The sequence below is a fragment of the Odontesthes bonariensis genome, chromosome 5 (genome assembly GCF_027942865.1).
Source record: "Odontesthes bonariensis isolate fOdoBon6 chromosome 5, fOdoBon6.hap1, whole genome shotgun sequence".
In the NCBI taxonomy this organism is placed as follows: domain Eukaryota; kingdom Metazoa; phylum Chordata; class Actinopteri; order Atheriniformes; family Atherinopsidae; genus Odontesthes; species Odontesthes bonariensis.
This window is the reverse complement of record NC_134510.1, coordinates 14,052,895-14,060,162: the sequence shown is the minus strand read 5'-3', so window position 1 is coordinate 14,060,162 and position 7,268 is coordinate 14,052,895.

The following is a 7,268-nucleotide window of genomic DNA, read 5'->3' as shown; positions in this document are numbered from 1 at the left end:
TTAAAAAAGACATATATGACAACGTACCTTTTGACTTTCTTCTCTTTCATTAATATGGTAGATCTCCCATAGTCGATCCCCTATCCCACAGATCGAGACCCCCAAGTGGCCTGGTGAACTTCCGTTGTGTTTTGAAGTTTGCAGCGTTTCTCTCTTGCATGTGTTTTGAAGTTTGCAGCGTTTCTCTCTTGCATGTGTTTTGGGGTTTGAAGCGTTTCTCTCTTGCATTTGTTTTGATGTTTGCAGCGCGTTTCTCTCTTGCATGTGTTTTGATGTTTGCAGCGCGTTTCTCTCTTGCATGTGTTTTGATGTTTGCAGCGCGTTTCTCTCTTGCATGTGTTTTGGGGTTTGCAGCGCGTGTGCTCCGGTCGTTTTTGTGATTGCCGCATTTTTCTCTTGCCGCGTTTTACTGTTGGATATGTTTCGCAGTTTGCAGCGCGTTTGCAGCGCGTTTGCAGCGCGTTTGCAGCGCGTTTGCAGCGCGTTTGCACGTGTCGGCCACCTTACATTTATTGGAGACAGCCAACAAAATGGAACTATTCAGCTGCGGTTGGAAACCTCGTGCAGGGCCACAAGTGTATTACCCAACAGTGAAAGTCTTTTTACTTGTGTTTAAACTGTATGCATGTCATATCACAGTATTTAACAACTATATTGGTTCCATGATGCAAAAACTTTGCACTTTCAAAATGAAGAATCTTTGGCTCAAAAATCGTTACCTGTCTACGTTTGTTTTTAACAATTACAACATGCCTATATTTTGCTTGGTGAAAAATTGGCACAAAATTAACATTTACCACCTTTAAGATGCACAAAAACACTCTTAAGGAGGTTAAATGAGCCATAGTTGGCATTAATCCAGACCTGAGTTTGTGTTACATCTGACCTCACTTTGGTGCTTTGTGTCACTCACAATTTGTTAGGTTTAGCTAAAGATAATGAAAAAATAGATGAATACATAAACGAATACATGGTTAGGGTTATGTATAAAAACTACATTGTTAGGTTTACACATTGATACAAACATGAAACAAACATACACCGTCTCACTATTTTAATACAATTCATGTGACCCTACGCCTTGGCTTTACCCTTTTCTTTTTTCAAAATTATGGGTATGTATTGTTCCATTTCTCAACAAAAACTCTGCCAATATGAACAATCACAAGCATTATCAACTTACAAAAAAATGGGGGAAAAATTGCATTTGATAGTGAACTACGTCACCTAACTTTCACCCGAAAGGCCATCATGAGGCGACTGTTTAGTCTAAATAGAACTTGAAGAGTCTTGGACACAGTGATTTGAGTTTCTGGTATGTTGCTGCACGGTTAGGTTCAGGCAACAAAACTTCCCTGTTAGATTTTAGTAAGAAATCCTGGTTTGGCTCAAAATACAGCCTCACAAAACTCTGAATCTCACAAAACATCACAGCTGTTGAACAATGTCCTCCTTTCTTTTTAATAGACTTTTTTGTGTGTGTCTGTACCATGGTAGCAGTGGCTGATTGTGGTTCATTGTACTCCATTTATTTGGTCTTATTTTTAGCTCCTACTTTGGAATAGGAATGGTAGTTTGCCTCTATGAAAGAAACCTACTTTGAAGTAATGGTAAGGTGATTAGTTTGAGCCGACATGCCCGCATAGGAATTACAATTTCATTTTACTTTATCTTTTGCCATTTTATCAAAGATTAAAGCCAGTTATCTTAGCATAGCACCATAACTGGGAAGAAGAGGAAACAACCTGTTCTCTGCCCAGTGGTAACAGAAACTAACAGTCAACGTGTTACATTGGAGTTTATGAAATTATGTGATTTTTACTCGGGCTTATGAGCTGAATTCTTTCCAGAGTGAATGGATTCCTGCAATTTCCCAAAATAATCTGGTTTTCATATATTCATACACAATGGGAAATCATACAAATCAATGATAGATTGACCCTTCCATGTCCGCAAGGGGTTAAAAGATAAAGAGTTGGTCATTTCTAGATGTCAAAAACACACAAGGTAACGTGTGCTGTTCATGAGAGAGGTTGGGAGACCTGGAAGATGAGAACAGGCAGTGAAGCCTATTTCACCGCGTGGCATTTGGTTATGATGAGCACACAGTGATATGATCATCAGTAATTTGTGTCTTTATCCCCCACATGTGAAAGAAACAGATAGGGAAAAGAAGGGGATGAAAAATAGGCCAGATGCTGACAGGGAGTGAGACACTTGAGCTGTAGAGAGGGCCAAGTGTTCTGAACACCGCACAGCCCAGGAATGATTGAATGATCCCATTCTGGGCTTTTTGTTAGACACCAGGCAGCGATGTATGAAGATTGATACACAAGTGCTCAACTCGCTTTGCTGGATCATCAAACGGATTGATATTATACTCCAGCCAAGGATGAAGACAAAGTAAGTGTTATCATACTCAATACTGGGGCTTGTCAGAAGCGGGAAATCATCTTATGTCACTGGTTATGGGAGTGTTTCGCGGACTGTCTTGAGAATTTATCTGGAAGATGTGGCGCTTTTTGGCAGGCGGCAGCAGACGGTGGAGGCCCCGGCTGCACCGTAAAGATCTAAAGATTGAATTACAACAGCCTGCTTTAGAATACATTTATTTCACTGCTATCATGTCTGTCCCCACGGACACTGTAAATCCCAGACCTTCTTCACAGGTAGCCATTTATTGTCACTCACTAACATCATTCATGGTGTTTTTACGCAGATAATGCATCCATTTCATCAAATGATTTGTTCATCTATACAAGGGCTTCTTCCATTACTCCGGAGGTTTGTTCAGACTCCTCATTATTTCTAAGCACTTGCAGCAGTCAGTGCAAAGTGAAAGTAATAACCAGCCCGTTTGTCTACATATCTAAAATGCAGTATCATGATAAACAGGCGGAAGTTGTATGATGTTAACATTTTTACTGATTGATGTTGTTTTGTTATCTTTTTTTCTATAGGGACACGTTCAGTCAATGTGACACAAACCTTTAAGCAGGTATATATATTGATATTTAAGTCTAAGCATGTGCTTTTTTCCAGTGTTGTATAGTAACGAAGTAAAAATACTTCACTACTGCACTTAAGTATATTTTGGAATACTTTGTACTTTCCTCGAGTTTAAAATTTTTTGACAACTTTCACTTTTACTTCACTATATTTCCAAACTTAATTGCATACTTTTACTCCAATACATTTTCATTGTTCGGTTTAGTTACTCGTTACAAAAAAAAGAGAGAGAGAGAGAGAGAGAGAGAGAGAGAGAGAGAGAGAGAGAGAGAAAAAACACAACAGTGTTTTGACCCCATGCATGTTATGCCTGCCCAAAGACGTAGAAATTCTATCTTCCAGAAACTCCCTTTTTTAGGTTTTAAGGTAGTTTTACAAAAAAGGTCTTCCTCTTCAGATGCCAGATAAGCTGCAGTTCCCTCCCAATTATTTTTTTCTTTTGTATAATGACCGGTTGTGTGTGCACCTCCTATAGCTTGTGAAGTACAGAAATCGTAACAGCTTTTTTTCTTGGTGATGTTGGCCGCATTTTCTGTACTGAGTTATTTTATTTATTATTTAGAAAGGTTTACAAAAGGGGTTTCAAACTGGACTCCCTCTTCAGATGCCAGATAAGCTTCAGTTTTCTCCTATTTTTTTCTTTAAATTTTGTTTATAATGATGGCAATAACAGTAGCAGCCTCTTTTGTTTCATTTTTTTCTTAATGGTGTAATGTACGCCTCATTTTCAGCACTGACCTTACTTGAAGAAGAAAAACTTAAAGGTTCACAAAGTTTGTATTTTCTGTCTAAACCTGGTCTAAATTTTGCCTGCACTTGGTTGTGTGTAGATTTTAAGTGTATTTGACCTTCAAAGTTGACCAAAATATAAAAAATGTCATTCAAACTGCATTTGCCTTGTTTACTTTTTACTTATACTTTTCATTACATTACTTAAGTACATCTATTTTTACAGTAATTCTCATACTTAAGTACAAGACGTTTCGGATACTTTAAGACTTTAATTCAAGTAACATTTCAGTCAGTGACTTGGACTTTTACCAAAGTCATATTTTGGAGGGGTACCTATACTTTTACTTGAGTGTGAGATTTCAGTACTTTATACAACACTGCTTTTTTCCCATCCCTAACCCTTATCGTACTTTTATTAATATCTAATCATGTATGTAACCCTGACAGTACAACAGCTTTGTAACAGGGTTGGACAGTATTGGGACTTGAACTTGTTTCTCTTGCTTGACGGTCCACAGTGTAACTCCACCATCCACCCACACCCACTGCCCCATGTCCTTATAAGTGTTTTTGAGCATACAATAGTGGACTGTTTTATGTATTGACACATTTTAAAATTTTCAAAGCAAAACATGCAGCCTGTTTTGGAGCCTTGAAAATATAGTTGTAATACGACGTTTGAGAATCCATAACAGTTTCACATAACACAAACCATAGGCGTGTTGCAGTTTTGAAAGGCAGCTGCAGGCAAGTGTAGATATTTTAAAGTTTCTGTGTCTTTATTATAAATCTGCTACTTTTGCACTGTGGATTAACACAGAAGTTTCACATTCTAGTATGAGACTGCACTGTAATAACAAATGTTGAGTATTATCTAGTGTTCATTTTGTGGTTTAATAGTAAATATCAGTGTTATTATCACACTAATAACTTGATTAATATCTTATTGCCATTACAGATGCATTACTATGTTTTAAGGTAGCTGCACTGTAAATATTTGTATAAAAATCATCGTTGAACACAGCCCTTTTTGAAATGTCTTAACAACCCCAACAGCAAAAAAATTAGGGTGCTGTGTAAAATGTAAATGAAAACAGAAAGCAATGATATTTACATCTCATGAACCACAATTAACCACAACGGAACATCAGATGTGGAAAGTGAGACATTTTTACAATTTTAATGCAAAAATATCAGCTCATTTCGAATTCCATGGCAGCAACATGTCTAAAAAAAAGTTGGAACACAGACAACAAAAGGTTGGAAAAAGATGCTGTTTTAAAAAGAAACAGCTGGATGAACATGCTGAAACTAATTAGGTTCATTGGCAACAGGTCAGTAACATGACTAGGTCTATAAAGAGCACTTTAGAGAGGAGGAGTCTCTCAAAAGTAAAAATGGGCAAAGGTCGGAATAATGTAAAATTGCAAAGACTTTGAATATTTATAATCCACTGTACTATATATATATAATAAAAAGATTAAAAGAATCTTGAAACATCACTTTGAGCAATTGACACAGCCAGAAGTTAATATTGGATGCCTGTGGTTGATTTTTTTTGTTTGCACTCCACAAACACGCATCATGGGGTCTCAATACAGATATATTGTACTGTAATTTGTACTTAGTTCACAATAATTCTGCTATGAACTGGCATCATGTCATATCTGCCTGTGCATGTTATTACCAGCAGAAGCTTTCTGACGTTGTCTTCTTAAGAGCTGGAGACACAGGGCAGTATAAAGACACGCCTCTCTCTATGGAGTGGTTTTATGCACACTGTAAAGCTGTCATTTATGTGTGTGCATGTAGTGCCCTCTCCATGTCACCAGTCTCTGTAAAAACCATGTAAGGGAAACAGTGCAGGGCGTGGTACTCATAGGTATTTCTCCTTACATTCATCATTTTAACATGTAGTCACTCGTAGCTGTAAGAGCTGTCAGGGAGACTTATTGCTTTCATCTTCATATTGAAATTCCAAGTGAGGGTCGTTGTCCTCCTGCTTGTAGATATATCATCTCTATTGTGATTGTATAGAGTTACAGTATGCAGCATTTTAGCCTGTTTATGCACAAAGGCAGACATTGTTAAAGGTGGGATGGTTGGGCCAAGGGGTGCTCGATATGGTTCGGCCTTGTTGTGCCGCTGACCCAGAAGAGAGAAAATGACTTGCATGTTTGTGTGTGTGTGCCATATAGGGATGTCTGGTGGCAATGGAAGGAGGTGGGGTGCAGTAGGTTTGAGTTAAGGGATCTATCATGGGACAAACTTCTTCAGCACAACAAAACCACATGATCCATCACCCTTTTTAGCTGGTGTCAGGACCAGTTTATGTGATGATGATTTGATGCCGAGGCACTGGGTTTCCTTCTCGCTCGCTCAGATTGAGCTATATGATAGTTGGAGCTGGGATCGCTCGGATCACTGAGCTGCTGGGCTGCAGACGAGTGCTACATATGTGTCCCTTTGGAGCACATTGATAAATCTCCCTCCTCCTGCATTCACATATCCTATTTGGCTTAACATATTTCTTATTCTAAGAAGAATTACTACAACTTACGCTGCTGAAATTAGTCATCCACAGAAACATGTACTGTGATGAACTGCTAGAAGAAATTGCATTATTTTTTTAAACTATCAGTGCACGTCGTTTTTAGTCATTTGATGGGATGGGTTGACAATAAAATCCCATAAAAATATAATGAAATAATAGGAAAGAAGTAACATTTCTTGATATCACCGAATAGAATTTGTTTCTGCATGCACAGAGTGCAAGTTAAAACTATTACAGGCAAAAATCGAATAACTAAAATAAAAAAATGGATGTAAACAAGATCCAGAAACACTGTCGCCTTCGCACAATAGAATTAAAAAAATACTAGATATATGCATTACTCTAAGCTACAAGTCATGTTACACAAGTCAAGGTAATTAATACAGAGGATATAGTCATTTCATATCACTACACTTGTCACTAATGACTCAAAATGACAGCTTTTGATACTTTGGATAACTGTGTTATCACCCAACAATCTGCGTATTCTTTGTTTTATCAGTGTTTATAAGTAGTTTAAGAAAGTTTTCTCAAGTTTAAATATTACTTACACTCTATGTTTCCAATAGTTCTGCAAAAACGATCAATACTGATGTTCAAATTAGCTGAAGCGGAATAGTAATGAAAAAAATTACTATTCTATTTTCTATAGAATTATTCTATTTCAATTTTGGTGACCTGGTACTTTTATCACTGTACTTCCCTACCACTGCATTCTCAAGTGCTCCTAATAAAAATCACTCTTTAACAGAGTGCTATTATGATCATAACAGCTTTAAATCTGCAGTACTGTCCAATCGCAAGAAGCCTTTAAAACAGTAAGAGTGCGTTGTGTTTGTGATAGGCTGTGTAATAGTGTAATAACTCTGTCCCCTGTAAACCGGCCAGGGAAGCTGTGTAAATGAGACGGTTCTGCTACATTAGCTTCATAACACCATAATCCCTTCTCCATAAACCATTACATGCGCTGCAA